Here is a 21729-nt window from a genome sequence, read left to right as displayed (position 1 = left end):
ACACTGAATGTCTGAATCAAGTTGGTATTCCAACTTCTCCTTCTCAGGTGCTGTTTGATTCATAAAATGATACCGCAAACGTAAATGGCATGAGATCCATGGGGCAATGATTACAGGATAATCAGTTTGCATTTTGTTTGGTTCTACGCAAGATCGTAGATAATCGGTTTGCATTTTTGTTTGGTTCCACGCAAGATCGTATAAGGTATTCAGGTTCGCCTACAGCCCGCGGAGCTGTGGTAACGGTTAGCGCTGGATTTGCACAATTGCACTAGCCTCGGACCTGATTACACGGGACCTGATTGCGCAAGTGCAACCAAACAAATTTAACAGACTCAGATTACTCTGTGAATAGGTAACATCTCAAAATTACGAAACCAAACAGTACATTAGTTTTCGTTTTGTTAGACGACTATGCTGGGTGGATGGCCATGTTGAGCATCAGAAAATTTCTCCGTGTATGCTGCTCTTCAGATCATGTTGTCTAGGCCGGTTCACGGGTTAGGTTGAAACCAGCTAACCGGTGAACCCAATCTGCCCCGTCTTCGAAACGGGTTGGCCTCAAAACGGTTTAGAACCAACTATTATACCAAGTAAACTGGCAAACCCGTCCCAGATCTCTTCTCCGGCCTCGACGCTTGACGGCGATGCAAGCGCCGCCGGTCGGCAGAGGTTCAACTTGCTCTGCGATCCCCGCGCGTTCCGTCAGAGGCGCGTGGCGCTCCGTGCTCCCGTCGCCGCTCTCGCGGCTCCGCGCTGTCCTCCTCTCCGACGAGCCTGCTCTGCTCCCTCCACGCGCGGCGGCGGCGGCTCTGGCCAGGCTCCCGCACGGCGGTCTGCGCCTGTGAACTAGGATCAGCGCCACAGCTCACCACTGCGTCGGCGCCTCGCGAGATGGGTGGCTCGCCCTCGTCGTGGGCGACGCCCAGGCGCGCCGCGGGGCCCCTGCTGCTCAACCCCTTCACCGGCGAGATCCTGCTAGATCCCGAGCTTTACGAGCCTATCTATGCATGAGCTCAGCTCGGTGGACGGCCAAGTGTCCTGTGCACGTGCTCCAACTCAACCGCCACCGCGCCGCCTGCCTTCGAGTCGGGTGCCACTGCCAAAACTGCCTTGCTGGACTCAGTGGACTGTATCAGTGGCCTGACCATCGTCAGCCATCAGGGCAGCCGGCAGATCGCTCCGGCCTTCTCCGAGGATGGATGCCCCTTGCGGCTGCATGCGCTTAGGGGAGGGAAGCACGACGATTTGCGGAGCAATAGCAACAAGGCGGGATGCCCGCTACGCTATGCATCCTTCTTCCTCGTTCTGACATCGGTTGCATCCTTCTTCCATGGATTTGCAGCGGCTACGGCGACATTGAAAGGCACTGTCAGAACGAGGAAGAAACAGCGGTGGCCAAGGAGTATGACCGGCTTACCGACGTCTTCCATGACGTGGCCATAGGAGAGTGGTTGACGAAGCCGAAAGCGCACCACGATGTGCCCACAGGTGCTCCGGCTGTACCACTGCAGCTCGCACTCCTGCCTCGCGACCAGCACAGCCATGGATGCGGCTGCTTCTTTCTCGGGCTTGTTGCTGAAGCGGCTGGCCGCGTTGGAAGCTTGGAGCTGGAGAGAGTCCGTTGCTGAAACGTTCGAGGCTCTGTGCTGCGTGCCGCAGGGACGAGCTGGAGCGCGCCGTCCAGGGGCAGGGCGACGTGCCGGCAAGTCGCGGATGCGCCATGGTGGTGAACCGGTGAGCAGTGGGAGGCGCAGGGCTGCCGTGCCGGCGCTGCTGCAGCGGTGGGTCGACGAGCAAGGTGCTGCGAAGCCGGCGCACACGAGCGAGGTGCGGCGCTGCATGCCCCCGGCCATGCATGGCTGTGTCGAGCTCGTAAAAAAGAGAGGGAGCAAGGAGGAGGAAGAGGGCAATTTGGTCTAAAAATTCAAATAAATGAGTTGGGGTAAGCAGTGGTATATTTTGAAGACATGTAAAATTATAATGGTACACTTTCAATATCACGAATAGTAATAGTATATTTTCAAAGCGTGACATTTATAATGGCATGTATCCAACTAATCCAAAGATAAATGCGGAACCACTTCATGGAGTACAATTTCAGTTTCTGCATACGAAACTACATCAATTGCTTCTATTATGCAGCAATTGTTCATAGTATGCAGGTTGTAGATACTGAATGCCTCTGTTGCACGGCGTAAGGTGAGACTCGGTACATGATCTTGTCGAATATACTGGATGATGGGAGGAGGTCAAAGCGTTTGGCTGTTGTTCACCATAGGAAGCCAGAGCTGCTTTTTGCGGCTTGTGGTCAGTTCGGCACTAAGGACACGTGGTGGGCGTCGTTGGCATTTTGTGTTACCTCTGTGTGTTAGTCGTCAGGGCTATGATGTTCTGGTGTTGTGGGTATTTTCTGTGTTTTAATCTATGCCTATATAAGGTTTTTAGGCCTGGTTTTTCTTAGAAACTAAGCCAATTCTATTCTTCTTAATTAAAAGGCAGAGCTCCTGCTATTACTTAAAAAAAAGAATACCTCTGTTGCGGTTTTCAAGTCAAAGCCTGATGGTACACAAGCCATTCAACATCAGGATGCCTCTTGCGGTCTTCAGGTCACTGACTAAAGAAAACCATCCATTGCTTATATATTCTAAAAAAGAAAAACCATTTAGGACAGGAACCAAACCAAACTGGGAGAACGAACATAAATATTGATGGCTCCATTCTAGGCCTTCCATCCTTTCAGTTCAGGCCGCTGCCTCAGCCTCTCTCTAGGGAAAGACGGTTTGTCGCAACACAAAAGCCGCAGCCCAGACAGAACGCCAAACCCAACCCCTGTTTTCCCTCCCTGGCTCCCTCTCAAACCTCACGGGAAAACCCGAAGATACCCCCCGAAGCCTTCTTCCTCTCTAGCGACCCGAAGCTCTCTTCTCCGGTGAAGATGGCTCGCCCACCTCCGGCCAGTGCCATTTCGACGCGTGCGCGTCCCATCATCCTCTCTGGCCTATGGCGTTCCAGACAGGTGCTTTCCCCTACCTCCGGCCTTCTTCTTCGCCGTTCTTGCTCTTCTTCTCTCTTGTTGTTTTTTTGCCGGTCGTGTTCATTGCTCTTTTGGTCGTCGTGTTCTTGCCTGGTGGGAGAGGAATTCACAATTCACGTTGAATTTGTGGTCGTCGTGTTCTTGCCTTGCAAATTGCGGTTGGCGTTCGGTTGTTCTTGCCCTGCTCGCGGAGCAAGAAAGAGAGGGGAGTTCGCACGAATTGCTGTTTCTTTATTCTGTATCAGCCGTCGTGTTCTTGACCCGCAATTGTTGTTGGCTTCCGGTGTTGTTTGTGTACCTACTAGGTGAGAAAGAAGGGAGGTCAATTTGTGGTGAACTTTCGTTGCATTCTATTTTGCACGTCGTGTTCTTGGCTCGCGAATCGCTGTTGTCTTCCGGTTGTTCTTGCCCTCCTCGCCGAGAAAGAAAGGGCAAAGAATTCACGTGGATTGCTGTTTGTTCATTGTGTTTTGCCTGTCGTGTTCTTCACTCGCGAATCGTTGTTGCCTTCTGGTGTTGTCCTTACACATGCTCCGTGAGAAAGAAGGGAGGTGATGAATTCACGGCGAACTGGTCTTCGTTCCATTCTATTTTGCGCATCATGTTCTTGCCTCAAGAATCGCTGTTGCTTTCTGGTTGTTCTTGCCCTGTTCGTCGAGAAACAAAGGGGGAGGAATTTGCCACGAATTGCTGTTCGTTCCATTCTATTTTGGTCCTTGGGTTTTGGCCCCTACTCGACGAGAAATAGAAAGGGAGGTGTGTTAGTTTGATCTCCATCAATTGGGCCCTTGGATCCATGCCCTGATCGAGGGCGCCCAACCGCTCCATGGTTGGTGGCCTCCCATCGCACAACACCATAAAAGGGAGGTGGGGGCCGGGGCACAACGCATGATGTTCACCTAAGCCATCAGACGCCCCACCTACTTCCTAACCCTAACCGATCTAGAGAGGGGGTGCAGCCAGCGACAGGAAGTCGCCACCGACTTCACCGTTGCCTCTGCATAGCCACCACTGTGCCAGACTTCACCGCCCGCACTATGTACCTGCTGCCATGGTGGCTACTTCCTCCTCTACCAAGCCCGAAGGTATGGGCCTCTCTCTCTCTCTATCTCCCTCTAACGATTCATGTTCAAGATCGTTTTAAGTTAACTAGTATCGGTTTCTCCCTCTAATCTACACCTAGATGATCCTAAGAAACTAATAAGGGTATCAAAGCACGATCTGGTGTGTAGATCGAGTGTGGGGTAGAAAATTAAAAAGAAATTGAAGAGACAAAGAATTAGAAGAAGATGAGAAAGATCCGATTTGGATCGAAGCAGAGGGTTCTAAACCTTAACCCTAGAAGGGGAAGAATAACAGAATAAAGATGGTTCGATTCGGCCGTTTCGGATCAACCCAAACCCGAACCCTAACTCACATAGATGGATTCGGGGAAGAAGAACTGTGGCAGAAGGGTTGACCCTAACCCTAACCCTAATCCTAACCCTAGACCAAACCAACTCTGAGAAGAGAGAAGCAGAAGGGGTTGGGGGAGTTTGACTTACTGGATTAACTCTAGGAAGTACCACAGCTTACCGCCGTGCGCTCTCACTCGCCGCTGCACAACATCGTGGCTCTTTTCCATGCACCACAGTGAGGCAGCTCGATGAGGCCGCACACAGCCTTGGCCGCACGCGTGCCCCGGCGAGCAGCCCCTCGGCGGTGCGGATAAGCGCGGGCGAGCACCGGGCGCCTCCACTCCTCTCTGCCGCTCGGCTCTTGCTGTGGCAGTGCTGAGAGAGAGAGAGAGTTGGAGGAAGAAAGAATGGGCTAGGGTTCGGGATCCGGCCAGCGCCGAGTGGTTTTGCTCGCACAAGATCGACGTGGAGCCGTCCATCGTGATGAACGGCCAGGAAACGCTAGGCCAGATTCAGCCCAGGCGGGAAGAGGCTTTGCTGGCCTAGGCCTAAGTTGTGGCCTGGTTGCGCCGTGTGGGCTAGCGCAAGTGTAGGCCAGGCCGTATTTCTTTTTTCTTTTTTCTTTTCCAGTGAATTTCGTATTTTTTTTCTAGAAATTGATTAATGGCTCAAAGAAAATTAGTAAAGAGAATTTTCCTGTGGGTAAAATTCACCAATTATGTTTAAGTTTCCGCTGCAAAGTTTAATGTTGATAATCTTGTAATTAAATTCGAACCAACGGGAGAATTTAATTCGAAGACAGTTATATTTAGTAAATTATGATTATGTTTATCCTCTAATTAAATTAAAACCAATGGAAAGATTTAAATTAGAGGAGTAGTTCGTTTTGTTTAAGTCAGATTATGATATTGTCATTGTGACAGAACCGTCCAATTTATACAAGATCAAGTACGGCTGTCCCCGCTAACACGTTGACACGCGTATACTTTCACTCATATAAACCCGGTAGTCCGCCGAGTGTCCCAAAAGACCTCGGTAAATCAACATCACAACCAAGATCGCGTGATTAAGCAAATACACATCACATACGCAGGGTTGCAGCGAAAAATAATATTACAAATGGATTCACAAATAATAGTACAAGTTTGGGTTTCAAAACCGCTTAGTGAAAACAACATAGCTTTCAAATGATTACATTAATATAAGTTCCAAATATATCGCTAGCATAAGTGACATCATCCGACAAAAGCATATAGATGAGAAGTAAGTATAGAATCATCGAGCCCACCAACGGTTAGCCACCATCAGCAACAGGTTGAGAACTTCACCTGCAACAAGGTGGGATAAACCCTGAGTACTCGAATGTACTCAGCCAGACTTACCCATCAGAAATCAAAACAAATGACACCAAGGATCATGCAAGGCTTTCTTTAGTGGGCGAGCTGACTCGTTTGCGAAAAGCATAAGCTATCATGAAGAAACCATTTTAAGTACTTTGCATCATCTTTATTATGACCTATCCATCTAGGTAAGCACCTGTGCTATAGCAATCACTTGATTAACCAATAACATCCAGTTACTAATTTAGATTTAGCATATCCCATACCATCTAGATAACCATCATTGTTCCATAATAATTACTACGATGTCGTAACTCGAGTCAAGTGCTCACTATCCAGGAGCGATGGCGATTCGAATCGATTCCTAACGAGCTGGTGATTTATTCCTTACACAAACCTCACTCACCCGCTAAAGTGAGGTATCGGTCACCGAGTCAACTATCCAGGAATCTTGAGTTTGCCAGGAACCACATGTACCCGGGGGCCGACCGACTGCCTTTCGGTCTTATCATCGCGCCCCCGTGTCCTACCACACCTGCTCCGGTATAGTGCGCCGCGGACAATCTACTCGGCCCGAATAATCTCCCAGCTTCGCGGTCGAAAGGTACTTTATTCGGCCAGCTAAATGTAAGGCATACGTTCAACATGACCCGAGGCCCAACAACGGTCGGTCCTTAATCGACACAGACGAAAACTAACAGCACCCTAGAATCCTGTCTGGTTGCCTCCAACTTTTTCCGTCCGGTCTCTAATTATCCATCGCACATGGTTAATTCCAGGATATCATTCTTTCCATAGCTAAATTCTTTCAATAACCCCCTATAAATGTAGGTGATCAAAAATCACCGATCGCTACCGGTCTAAGCAAGGCTAAGCAGTTATTCGATCTCGACCTAACAGGGTAAAAAGGTAATAAGGTAGGCAAGGATAGTAATAAATGTATCAACGGTTTCAATCAACTCCTACCACTTAATGCAACAATATATAACTCATATATAGAAAGAATTGCTTTTATAAAGTAGGAGACTTAGAATGCTCCGGGGCTTGCCTGGGATCCGACACAAGTCAGTTCTGTTAGCTTGCATCGTCATGGTGACATCTCCGGTCCTAGCACTTGCTTAGTCCTTCCATCTTCGGGATAGATCCTCCATACATCGTCTTCGGGTTCGGCTCCAACATCATGTTCTTCACGTGGTTCATCTAGTGCACCTAGATGAGATGCAAGATGCATATGTATGAATGTGATGAATGATAACACAAGATACATCACATAAGCATTCAAGACAAACCAGGTATTCACGGCAATCATAGAGTCAAGGCTGCAAACAGCAGCAGCTAATTTTACTCATAACAGGAGTTGTACTAATCCAAAAGACATGCAACAAGACAATCTAGAAAGCTTATGGAATTTTCTACAATTCATCTTTAATCCTCTTAGCATGATTCTCAGGTTAACTAAGTCAATTATACCCATTTACAGAAACTAGTCCACAATTGACAGAAAGCAGCCATTTCTGAAACCCAACTTTAAACAGGCATAACTCACAAACCACAAGGCCAAATACCACCAAATTTTAACAGAAGCTAGATACATGAATTATCTACAACTTTGTTATTCTTATATTAAGATGATTTTATAGTTAGAAGAGTCAACTAATGCAATAATTGCATATCTGTCCAAAACATAGACAGAAACTGACATGTCACTTTAAACAGCTATAAATGGAGTTATACATGTCCAATAAATGTGGTTCTAGACTTTTTAGAAATCTTAGCAAATTATAAACAACTTTTTTGTAAACACTTAAAGCTAATTCTACTACTAAGAAGGCCCCACAATAAGAACAAGGAAAACCCTCTCTGGTTTTGGGCAGAAACAGCCATAGAGATTTAAGCAAGTATAACTCAAGATCTACTTAGCCAAAAATTATGATATTTAACTTTTTGGAAATCTTAAGAAAAGTACCACAACTCATATATTTTCACCAAGTCATGATTCATAACTTAACTGAGCCAATTAATTCAAACATGCAAAACTATTCAGAGTAGAAGCAAAGCAATACAGGGTATTTGTTATTTTTATAACTCTTAAACTATAAATCCTAAACTTCTGAACTTTTTACCAGACAACAACAATCACCTTAGTAGAAGTCCACAAAAATTTCATATTTATTTGAGCATAAAAACTGCAGTTATGAAAAAGACAAGACATGGCAAGTATCAAGAACCTAGCTGCATAGATCTATTTTTATAGCAAAATATTTAAACTAAAACATGCCACATTATAGATCTAATGCATAGACAATTTCACAAGGATTCGAAAAAGTTCTCATTTTCGATTTTACGATTTTTGTATGAATTACTATGAATTTTCAAAGTGGAGCATTCAAATCTGCAAAAATCAGAGAAAGGAAATTTAAATCTTGCATCGAGGACCCTGCGGAAAATATAAATCAAACGTCAGCGAAGAGGTCCTCAAGAGCACTATTCAAATGAGTCACAGCTTCGCACTTAGACCCCCAGACTTGCTCTAATTGTTGCGCGCAGTCTTTCACTGGGGCAAAACAGAGGAGGAGGACACGGAATCACCGACGCCGATCGGAGGAGGCTCGCCGGTGGCGGAGAAGGGGCAGCTGAGAACATGGGGCCCCACACGCACCCACTGGTGGTCTCGGATGGCCGGGACGCGGCCTGAGGTGGACCGGCCATGTGCACAGGCGGCCGCAGCGGCGACTGCACGACGGCGGCGGAGCTCTAGGGCTTGCCGGCTGGCTGCGAAGGAGGGCCATGGCCGCGCTGCGGTGGAGGCTCTGCCGTACTTGGCTGTGCGGTGATTGGCTGCGAGGACGAAGAAGCGAGCGGCAGTGGCAGCGAGCTCTGCTGGCCGTCCGTGGCGGACGCGGCCACGCACAAACAGCAGAGAGCAAGGGAGAAATGAGAGCACTGGAGGGAGGAGGGCGAGTGCTCGGCCTTTCAAGCAGATGGAGGCGAGGTGGTGAACGGGCGCAGCACAGCGGAGCCACACGATGCGAGCAGTGCAACACGCAGCTGGCAACGGTGTCGGCACTATTCAACAATTTCAAATTTCCAGTTCTACCTCAAACATACCACTGAAACCCATATTTCGTGCCTCTGTAACTCATAAACCACGACGAGTTAGCAAAAACTCTATTAATAAAAGTTGTAGATCTACGCGACATCTCCAACTTTTCTTAAAGCATCAAAGTCTGATTCGGCCTGGTTGGAGAGATACAAGGCTCCAAAGAAGGGTAAACGAAAACTGAAATCTCAGTTTCAGTCCATTAGGGACTTAGCCAAATTTTTGAGCTCCAAAACAGCCATGGATTCCAACTTGAGGGCTCGGTTTGACTTGCTTCAAAGCTGATCTAGCTCTTGACCATTAAACAAAGTTTGTTCTACTCTACTCAAACTTCAACTTTGATTTAAGGTGCAGCTCCATGCAAGCACTATAAGTGATTGGTCAACATAGGTCAAAGTATCATCACGGTAAAGCTTAAATCCAAGTTTTAGACCGATGGAGGTATTTTCTTATTCTCCGCTCAACACGAACCCTTTATGACTTTTATTGTAGAGTTTAATTATTGTCATTTGGGCAAGGTTGCAAGATTTGGTTGATGACCTATAATTCTATTCACTTAAGAAGACAATTCCGGCAAGGACATAACTTGTCATTTCATGTGACTTCTTGATTCCAAACTTCATGAAACTTTTTCAGTGATCAATATAGATGGATGTTGATGCAAGACACATGAAACAAGTACATCCAACATTTCCCAAGCATACTTTTTAGAAAGGGTAGCATATAAGCAATGGTGTATGGTCCAAGTTTAAGTGGTGACTCATTTTCATATGTTTAACCTAACATCTCCATCACTACTTAACATGCCATATTTGAGCTCAACCCATTGCTTAACTGGTGGCAAACACCTGGGGTGTTACAGTCATTTTCTGACCAACGTTGATGATGACAATATTATAATGAGTTCAAGTTTGAGGTTTAAATCTCTGATAAATTTTACACCAACATGGTCAATTTTTCAGAGAGTAGATAAGAACCGAGAAATGCTTCTGAACTAAAAGAATGTATTTCATTATCAAGTTTTCGCTGCAATGATGTTGATTATCTTCTAATTAAATTTAAACCAACGGGAGAATTTAATTTTGAAGAGTAGTTATATGGATTTCAAGTTAATTTATGAGTTTTATACATTAATTCAATTTTTTGCCCAATGATGATGTAGAATTAATGCAGAAGCATATTGTATGTTTTATTTTAACCAACGAGATCACTCGGCTGCATGCCAATGGGCTGCAATGCTGGGGTATGTGAATGAAAAGGCTTGAGTCTAGCCAATTCACGATAGTTTTTGTTAGTTTACTAATTTTTTTATTAAATTAAAACTAACGGGAATATTTAATTGGAAAATAAAGTATAAGTGAATATTTTAGTCGTCATGACTAAATTTTCGTATAGATGTATCCCGCATGGGGAGAAGTTTTGGCATAGTAGTTATGCTAGTCCATCCTGCATGGCGGGAGAAGTTTTGTGATGACTCATATGTTTTTGTATCCCGCATAACGAGAGAAGTTTGGGTAGCTCTTATGCTATTCTAGTATTGACTATGGCACAATAGAAATGCATCGTCATGGTCAATACTAACCAAAGGATAAGAAAAAGATACAAGTGTGACTTATAAAAGTACTGTTAATAAAAGACCTCGTGGAGTTTTTAAAGTGAATTAAGAAAAGTGTACTCCTAAACGGATCAAGAAATAACTTTGTTTACATGACACAATCATGTGAATGAAGTAAGTTATAAGTGTCTCCTCGTTTACCGGTTTTTTGAATAGTTATCAAAATTATGGCAGTAAAGTTTATGTCATATTTCGAGGGGGAGAATATTAAGATCAATTAAGAAAAATACTCTTCATTAAGAGTAAGATAAAGATCAATTAAGAAAGATACTCTTCATTAAGAGTGAGATAAAGACCATTGGAGGAGTACAACAGTTACAACAATGATACCCCTAAGCAGAGAAAAAGCTAAATTCCTAGACCTTTTAAAGTCTCGACAGGAAAATAGCGTAGTCAGTCTCAGATGTTAAGGTGATGCTTAAAGCACCATATGAGATTTTAACAGATTAAACCAAAAATAAGATATTTGAAGATACACTATCTTTAGAAAAGATGAAAAGATCTAGGGGAGCATGGTATGTAGAGGTATGTAGAGACCTAAGACTTGAAGAGAAGCGGGACTGCATGCCCTTCAGCAATTCAAAAACAACGAATCTCTCAATACATATTGATGTTGTATGACTTATACAACACCTGTTATTGGTTTTTCGAAGAAGATGAATAATATAAACAAAGATCTTGTAATACAGGAGCATGTAGAATCAATTGCCTCTTGGCAATGAAGAGCAACAATAGCCCCATATGAAAGTACCAGTAGATGAGGCCCTAGAAGGTCTCAAAGAATTAGTAAACCAGTTTTTTCAATGACTATGAAGTCTACGTTAGTAAAGAAATCCAAATGGAGGGTAATTCCACATCATTTAAAGAAGCCATAAGAAGCGTTTACTTGTTTAAATTGCAAGAAGCTATGAAAGTTGAAATGAATTAGATAAATACCAATGATTTTTTGGGACTTAGAAGTAATTCCTAATAGAGCTAAAACAATAGGCTATTAATGGGTCTACAAAACAAAATGTTACTCCAAAGGGAATGTAGAAAGATATAAAGTTGAAATGAATTTGATGAATACCAATGATGTTTGTGACTTAGAAGTAATTCCTAGTGGAGTCAAAATAGTAGGTTGTTAATGGGTCTACAAGATAAAATGTGACTCCAAAAGAAATGTAGAAAGATATAAAGCACGACTTGTAGCAATATGCTTTAGGCAAAGAGAATGAAAAGATTACGATGAGAATTTTTTTTCTCCAGTCTCATGCAAGGATTCTTTAGAATCATAATGGTATTCATGGCATATTACGATTTAGAAATACATCAGATGGATGTAAAGACGACATTCATCATCGGGGATTTATATGAAAACTTTTACGTGGCATAACCCAAAAGGTTTTATCGTGAAAGAAAAGAACATAAGGGATGTTGTCTGTAGAAATCTATTTATGGGTTAAAAGTAAGTCTCTAGACAGTAGTATTTGAAGTTGATGAAACGATAAGAAAGTTTGGGTTTTAAAGAAAATGAGAAGGACAATAGCGTTTATGCAAAGCTCAAGAATAGAAAATTCACTTTCCACATCCTGTGAATAGATGACATTATACTCATTAGTAGTGATGTTAATCTGTCATTGGAGAAAAAGAAGTTTTGTCCTCAAGTTTCAATGTGAATGATCTTGGTGAAACGTCATTGGTTCGAGGAATCAAAATTCACCGAGATAGAAGAAAATAGGGTATTAGGACTATCGCAAAAGCATACTTAGAAAAGATTCTAAAGAAATAAAGTATGCATATGAGTAAACCTATGCCTGCTCCTATAATCAAGGGTAATAGATTTGAGAACTTTAAGTGTTTTAGGAACCGATATGAGATCGATCAAAAGAATATGGTTCCATATGCTTCAGCTGTTGGAAACTTGATGTGTGTATAAGTACAAGTAAGAACTTACCCTGACGTAGTTTATGTATCCGAGATATTTTAGCAGAAGTCTAGTTCAGATATAGATCACTGGAATTTAGTTAAAAATGTCTTGTAATTTTGCAAAGTATCATAGGCCCCATACTGAGTAAGAAAGAATAAGTACTCTTAAATAGTTGATGGTATAAAAGTTAAGTCTTGACGAGATGTGTAGTGAAATGCACAGCAGTTACGAACACTCACAGTTGGAATATTATTGTGGAAAAGCTTCAAAGAAACAGTTATGGTGTCATCAGTGATATATACCATAGTATAGCTTGTCATGAGGCTTAGAAAACATACAAAAAGGAGGTTAAAAGAATTTGTACCCGGATTTAACAATGGTAGGTAGCAGCAATAACCATTTAAAGTAAATTAACTTCTAAGATAACAGGTCAAGTGTGCTGCCAAACATATTGACACTAAGTTATATGTTGTAAAAAAGAAAATTCAGAATCATTTGAAAGTATTGAGCACATAAGTACTGACTAAGTACTTGCGGGTCCGCTTATCAAAGGCTTACCATCCAGTGCGTTCAGAGAACACACAGTCAACATAGGTTTATGGAAAAGCCTATAATTTCTGGATACTAAGGGCCTAGTTGAGTATCTATTTCAAAACAGAGATGTGCATTGTAGCTGTTAAATCTAATGATAACTGACCGTGACGATGAGGAAAAAGAAAAAAGAAGTTAATTGTAAGTCATAGGGTGAAATTAAGGGGAAGAATGTTAGTTTAATCTCTATCGGTCAATTAGGCCCTTGGATCCGCGCCCTGATCGGGGGCGCCTAACCGTTCCATGGTTGGTGGACCCCTGTCGTACAGCACCATAAAAGAGAGGTGAGGGCTGAGGCACAACGCATAATGTTCACCTGAGCCGCCGGACACCCCCACCTACTTGCTAACCCTAACCACCGATCTATAGAGGGGGTATTGCCAAGGACGGGAAACTGTCACTGACTTCACCATCACCTCTGCATCGCCACCACTGTGCCGAACTTCATCACCCGCACTGCGTACCCGCTGCCATGGTGGCTACTTTCTCCTCTAACTCCTCTACCACGCCCGAAGGTATAAGCCTCTCTCTCTCTTCTGATTCATGTTAAAATCGTTTTAAATCAACTAGTACCGGTTTTTCTCTGTAATCCTACACCTAGACGATCATAAGAAACTAACAAGGTGAATTTGCGGTGAGCTGCTCGCGAGTCGCTGTTGGCTTTCGGTGCTCTTCCGCCTCTCCTCGACGACAAAGATAGGGAGAGAATTTGCCGCGAATCGCTGTTCGTTCCATTCTGTTTTGCTCCTCGTGTTCTTCCCCACGAATTGCTGTTTGTTCCCGGTGTTGTTGTTGCCCCTGCTCGGCGAGAAAAAGAAAGGGAGGCGAATTCGCATGCGAACTGGTATTCGTTCCTTTCTATTTTGCCCGTCGTGTTCTTCTCGGGAGTCGCTGTTGGCTTCCGGTGTTGTTCTGCCTCTTCTCGGCGAGAAAGAAAGGGACAGGAATTTGCGGCGAATTGATGTTCGTTTTATTTTGTTTTGCTCCTCGTGTTCTTGCCCCGCGAATTGGTGTTGGCTCCCGTTGTTGATCTTGCCCCTGCTCGGTGAGAAAGGAAGGAACATGAATTCGCGGCGAATTGCTGTTTGCTCCATTGTCTTTTCTCTCCGTGTTATTGGCTTCTTGCCCCACAAACTGCTGTTGCCGTCCGGTGTTGTTCTTGCCCTGCGAATTGTTTTCTTTTGGCCGGTTGAATCGCCATCATTGCAGTTTCGTTCATTCAGTTTTGCTCTACTGACGTTTGTTCGCGCGATTGCATTGCAGAGGAAAGGTCGGGCTTTCAGCTACATGAGGGATCTGATCGCAGTCCTGAATACCGTGGCACCACGTATTGGAGGACTCCCACTTCCTCGAGAGATGTCTGCTACTTGACGGCGTTCCAGCTAGTGTCAGTCCGTGCGACTTGATTCAGAGCATACTGGGTGTGCAGACAGCAGTTTTGGTACGGGACAGCCAGACTGGCTTCAGAATTGGGCTTCTCGTCTTCTTTGATGCTATTGGCAGTGCTGCAGTTACGATTCAAACACCGCGCGAAGGCATCTATGCCACCTGCACTCCGGTGAGTCCTCAGTGTCATCTTCCCGTGATCCTTTTGTCTGTCTGTCTGTCTATCAATTCTGAAAGTCACAGCAATGCTGATGCTTAATCCATTCCAAAACTGAAATATTGTCTGATGCACAATCCATTCAAAACTAGTCACAGTAATGCTGATGCTTAATCCATTCCAAAACTGAAATATTGGCTGATGCACAATCCATTCAAAACTGAAATACCGTCTCTGACTCTGATTGAACAGGCTACATGGCGCGGCGAGGAGGTCTCATGCTCATACATCCTGGATGGTGTTGCCGACGAGTTCGCGAGGAGATGCACAGCCACGGTGCTCCGGTCGCTTCTACCGTCCCAATACATTCTTGCTGATGAAGATGGGGAGTTCCACCTGAGATGCGTTCTTATCGGAGCTGGCAGATCCACGATCAGCGAAGGAGCCTATGGATTGTGTGACTTGGCCTGGAAGGTGCTGTTTGCTCGGGGGTACGTGGTTGCCGCGATCGTCCACAGGGATCGACAAGCCGGCGTCCTGGTGTACGATGACACCGAGAGCACGGAGCTGGTGGCCCGGAGGGCACCTCAGTTGCTGAACAAGAGGGGGCTTCAGCTGTTTGATTCGTCACTCTTTCCGTTACTTGCAGATGCTGCTGACCGAGATGCCTCCTTGCTCCGGCGGCTGCCGCCACAGTGTGTCATGGGCGACGACGAGAGTTACAGGCGCCGCGTGCTTCTGTTCACTGGGCTGGATACGCAGAAGCTCGATGCTGCAGACCTTGCACACTTCCTGCAGTTTGAAACCGATCTTGTTCACACAGTTGAGGCCGTGATAATCCACCGGTCAGAGGGACTCATCGTCGTGGTGCTCGGAAGCTCGGAGGACACAATCTGTTTGCTACAAACACCTGAAGAGACATGGATACGATTCTTTGGACAGAAACCCGGCTTTGCATGTGTCTTTGGATTTGAGTCAGCATCTTCTGATATCTCTCTTGAGCAGCAGTTCGACAGGATGGAGACGAGGTACTGGATGGACACTGCAGCGTTTCAGCGCGTAAGAGACTGGATGTCCGATCAGGAGCGGAGACCTAGCGATGGTGACACTATTGGGATCCTCCACTGTCTTATCAGGTCTTGCACTCTGGAACCCCCTGATTCTATTCTCGGTGGTGGCTTCCCGGAGAGATCCTTGCTTCTATCAGGTGTTTGTCGAGGGCACTTCATGCTTCGATCTCTCAGTTAGACTTTCTGCGTTTGGTGACCTATACAATGTGGCACTACACAAGAGTGGAGTGGAGTGGCGTTGGCTGTCTTCAGATGTTGGCACAGTGCAGCCAGGCTATTAAGGGAGCCACAGGATACCTGGGCAGGTCTTGGGTTCGTGGACTGTAGTCGAGTGCCTGATGCTCACCACGCTGGGGTCATTGCCCAAGAGGTCGTGGCCCGGTTGCTGCGGTGAACTGAAGATCAACCATCTTTTCCTTTTGTAGTTTTGGTACACGTGTATGATAAATGATCTCGTGCCTGCTGCCGTACTGTATATTACACTTGAGCTGTCTTTTCTGTCCCTGACAAGATATTGTAGTTTCCCTTGTATGCCTTTGCTAGAATATATAGAGAAAATCCTTCAATGCCTATCTCTTATATGCTAGTATTGGAAATTATGACTTCGCTTCGCATCCATTTAGATTTTAGTTTCCATTCGATGCCTTTTCTGTTTTACAACAGTTAGTTGGCTGTTAGTGGATGATGAAAAGACAATTGTGTCCTTGTATATTTTTTTTCAGTGATACTTTCCATGCCATCAACACTGGCACAACGGTCGGTTTGTGTCTACCACTGCACGCGAGCGGACACTTATATGGACTGTTGCATAGAACGGTGGTCAATGCTGTTGTGCTGCCAAGAAACTAATATGATATTTTAGCCCCGTGCAACGTAAGACATATATCTAGTAACCATGAAAAGCTTTCACGGCAGAAATGTTTCTCCAGTTTTGCCTAGACATCCAAATCGGCAAGGACATGGTTTTCATAGTGATCCACCTTCGTTTCTATGCCTCCCTTCTATTCAAGATATTATATTTTTTAGTTACATAATTTCATTGCAACAAATTCAAATGGATTGTATTCAAGTTGCTCCTTGTCCAAAAAAAGTTTCGATTTTTTAACCATATTTTTATTTATATGATTTTTAAGAAAAAATATCTTTTCCTTCTGAATCAGAATCCAATATATGAGCCCTGGATCCAAAACATTTCTATAAAAATCTAGATCTTTACCAAACTCACGCTTAATATATCGAAGCGTAAACAAACAAAGTTGTCATAGAGCCATATATATTGCAATGCCTTATGCCATGTTTGACAGTTCGAGCGATGAGAGAGTTGTTGTTGCTCATACAGAGGGACCTGAATATCTAATATTTTGCATCATGGTACTGGCCTCGATTCTCTCTCCACCTTTCTATCTTCACGGCATGGATGCACCGCTTCTCTTTGTGCCTGGCGCCGGCGCCCCGTCCACAGCCCCTCCCTGCATGGTCACACCTTCGCGCCGGCCTCACCTGTCGTGGCCTCGCCCGCGCCACCGTCTCTCCCTGTGCCGCCCGCGTCTTGGCCCCATAGGGTCGAGAGGAAGCAAAGCGAAGCTAGTATTTTCGGCCCACTAACATGATTTCTGCGACTTTACCGGTGAAACGGAGTGGTCCGTAGATAAGGTTGCCGCGCACCCGAAGCCGCTCACGGAGCGCTACTAAACATTCCCTAAGCATCTTCATCGCATCACGAACACCTGTAAACCTTTTTTTTTTGTGAGGAAGTACCCGTAAACTTCTTGCCAACAACAACAACACCCAACAGCAGCACCAAAAAGCACAAACTCATTCTCCGTAGGACTCTCTCCATCCCAAAATAGGTGATGTTTTAGATTTTATCCTAAGTCCAACCATTTCAAATTTAACCAAAATTACGTGAAAGAACATAATATTTATGACATCAAATACATAGAATATGAAAAAAAAAATCTTGCTAATTCTAATAATACTCATTTGGTATCATAAACATTAGTATTTTTTATATAAATTTGGTCAAACTTGAAATAGTTTTACTTAGGACAAACCTAAAACATCCCTTATTTTGGGACAGGTGGAGTATTATAGGACATCCTGCAGACTAATTAAAAAGATGCATCAGAGAGGGATGAAGCTGGAGAGGCATGATTGCAAGAAGACAGGACCTACCGGTGATATCTGCATGCTCTTGGATATACACAGAATTCTTTGCAAGTCCCCCACAACAAGCAAGAAGAGTGTCTATATATTATACAAAAAGGAAATATGGATAATTCTTTGCAAGTCCCCACAAGCAAGAAGATAGGACTTACCGGTAATATCTGCATGCTACTAGCTAGTAGCTATATTAGCTTTCTAATTAGTTCACTTTCAAGCGCGCACCAGATATAGAAAATTTGTTGGACCGTCGAAAGATATAAAGAGAAATTTTTATTCAGATGGCTCTTTAAATAAGGATTTAAAAAGTGAGTTTAACAAAGACTCTTGGAGATGCCCTTAACAGTTATATTAACATGCCTGTTTGGATCTCCACATGCTAATTTTGGCTGCTAAATATTAGCACTAATAGATAAAAAAGGCCTTAGTTGGTGAAAAGGTGTTAATAGTTCATACACACTTCCAACCGACTATTCAACCACATATCAGTGGCTGTCTCCGTTAATTATTAGCTAGCTATATAGTTAGTAGTTTTTTTTTGTTAGTAGTACGGATGAATTCAAATAGGGCTTTAACTATGGTGTCTAACTGAACGGAATCACGATGCTGATGTGGGTTCCACGGCAACCCCCCAAAAGCAAAACGACGAGTTTTTTTTTTTGATATTTTTTAATCCTACTAGATTAATGCCAGATTTGAAATTTTTCATAGATACGAATTTATGTTTTCTATCTATAAATATAATATTTAAATTTTAAATATTTCTAGAAACATGTTTGCACTTAAAACATTATCTGTGATGTCAGCATAAATATTTATGATGGCATCAATAACTTTTGTAAGAAGTATATATAAGGTATATAAAAGCTCAGCTTTGGGAAGATCATTTCCCGGCATAGACCTTTGTGCGATATAGACAACAGGGAGTAGCAGACAAGTTTCTCAAGTCTAAACATGAAACAGAAGGTTTATTAGAAGGAAGTAGAGGGGCTAGATTATAAGAATGAGCGCACTGTGCATTGGAACAGGTTCAAGGATCGTGGGCCGGAGTGGGGGAAGAGAGCGGCTGTGACCATGCTGAGTATATGAGCTCATGTGCATTGCTTTTAAGTATTTCTACTTGTATTTCTGATTTTATTTTGGTAGGGAAAAGGAGGTAAATGACGTCAGCATGATATCATGCTGATATCACGTTCCAGGAGTATAGCGGAGCAGAACTCGTCCCCGCTCGGCCGGCGTTGGGCACGGCGGCGCGGCGCGGCGCGCACGCGCGTGACGGAGGCGGCGCAGGGGCCTACTCAACGCGCTTGGCCGGGCACAGAACCTAGACGTTTCCAGAGCTGTCAGCGGCATGGCATCCGGCGGCGGCGCTTGGCCGGCCGTGGGGGAAGACACGATTTGAAACCGCCGGGCTCGATTGAATGGTCGTGGGCGTTCCGCGCGGCGCGTTGCATGTACGCACGCGCGCGCAGAGGTGGCGCAGTGGCCTGCGTAATGTGCCTGGCCGGAGAGGTAGCTCACGCACTGCCCGAGGCCGAACACGTTGTTGTTGCGCCGGAGCCAGCGGTGCCGAAGGCCGAGCGCGTCACGTTATGGTAGATTATCTTCAGGGTAGTAACGAAGCTCACGTTGAAAGTCTTTGAGTCCACCGTCTAGGTCGCAACGCACACCGTGTCCAGGATCGCCGGCGTGCCCGCGTCATCATCCGCACCAGCGGCGGCGGCCACAGCTCTGAGGATGAGAGGTGGATCGAGACGGCCGCCGCCGTCAAGAAGGGTCAGCACAGCAGTGCCCGTGCGTTGGTCGTAGCCGCCGCCCCCTACATGGCGCCTAACAGGGGAGTCCATTATTTCCGTGCTTACGTTTCTGCTCCCGGGCGACGGATCCGATCCGGACTCTAGGGGGAGCGGGGCGAAAGTTACCGCAGCGAGCAGGCGAGGCGATGTCCGACGATGACAATAGTAATTTTTTAGTGTAGATAGACAGATAGAAGAAAGATAAAATGACAATATCCGAAGACAAGGATATTATATGCCGCTCAAAATTGATAGTTATTATAATCTAGTTATACGAATCAAACGTATTATAATCTAGCATTTTTTTCCTCCAGCTTGAGTACATAATTAACAAATTCAGTTATATTATTAAAAAATGTCGATCCACAGTGATAGACAGCCCTCGTATATTATGCTTAAGATAAAAGCTGACCTTCTCAAGTTCGAGAAAACCCACAAACTCCTATTCCACCCGTACACAGCGGCACAGTTATCGAGAAAATTTATGATGCGCCCTGATGAAATACCCAATGTCAAAATCATTGGACATTGGTTCGAAAGATCTAGATCGAATACAAGGGTCACACTGTGATGACCACACAGCCAGGGAAACAACGAAAGGTGGAGAATAATACCTCATCCTTTCATAGGAAAGGCCTATGATGCATTGCATTTTCTCGCAGGTGCTGAGATTTGCTCACGAGATATGATAGGTACTTCAATTGTCACAATTCTCTTATAAAAAACTGTCACAATTTAGATATGAAGTACTATTTGTATTTGCATTAATATTATTCTTACACTTCACTATTTATTAATTGTATTAGATATGAATTTTTATTTAAGGAGCTACATGATCATAAAATCCAACGATATAGTCACTGGTAGAGAACCGAGCTTTACTCCCGGTGGGGAACCCCCTCTAGTCCCGGTTCCCCACCCGGGAGCAAGCATCCGGGACTAAAGGGGGGGTCCTTTAGTCCCGGGTCAGGAATCGGGACTAAAGGAGGACCTTTAGTCCCGGTGGGTAACACCAACCGGGACTAAAGGTGCCTCCTGACATGCCACGATGGCCGGCACCTTTAGTCCCGGTTGGTAATACGAACCGGGACTAAAGGTTTTTTTCTTTTTTCTTTTCTTTTCATTTTTTTGTTTTCTTTTCAAAATAGGTTTTCGAAGTCGTATTGTACGCTGCTAATTATACATTTATATGCGCATATAGTATGTTTCGGTTCAAGCACAATGAACGTATTAAATCACACAATTCAAGCATAGAAATATATATATATATATATATATATATATATATATATATATATATATATATATATATATATATGCATGCATCATATATATATTTACATGCATGCATGCATATGTGTATTTTACATTATATTATTTCATGTGCATATATTACAAAAGATTGCATTATAGTTGTTGTGACATAACAAGTTTCTTCTCATCCTCTAGCTTGGCTTCAATGGCAGTGTTGGGTCGAAGTAGAACTCGCCCTTGGAATCGATGACCTGCTCATTAAAAAATCCGGCTATAGACTCTTGAATTGCTTTGATTTGGTCTTGCCGTATGACCTTTTCCTCCAACCATCGAGTCTACAGGTTTGAATTAAAGGAAAATAAATTAATATATGTACATATATATATATATAAAGACATAGTAACACAATCAATAATAATAATTAAATGAATATATAGTGTATTTTTAACGTACTTTGAGTCTCTCTGTAGGAGTTCTTTGGGAGAGCACCTTGATAAACTTGCAAACATAGTAACCACAGTAGTTGTTCCCCTGTTCCTGCCTCAGACACCACTTTACGAGAAAAAGATTTGTCATCCAATCTGGTGATCCGGTGAAAGCTATATGTTTAATTAATAAAGATGATGCGATTCAGGGGACTTACTTTCAATGGGATTACATTCAGTGGCGCTTTGCATTTTTCCATGTGTTGCTTCTCAATAAAGGTTTTCCAAACACTGCCCAATAAAAAATTTGCCACGTCATCAGATATAGTTAATCATCATGTTTGTGTGTATATATAGTTGCTAGAGATCCCGAAATTACCTCTGGATAATATCTATCATATCTTAGTAGTCTTGTTGTGGTTTTCTCATCGAGTCATAGATTATCAAGTGACTTTTCACCAGATCGATGTCCATCAATATCCAGTGATT

This window comes from Miscanthus floridulus, chromosome 4, assembly GCF_019320115.1.
Source record: "Miscanthus floridulus cultivar M001 chromosome 4, ASM1932011v1, whole genome shotgun sequence".
NCBI classification, from domain to species: Eukaryota; Viridiplantae; Streptophyta; class Magnoliopsida; order Poales; family Poaceae; genus Miscanthus; species Miscanthus floridulus.
This window is presented reverse-complemented; position numbering follows the sequence as displayed.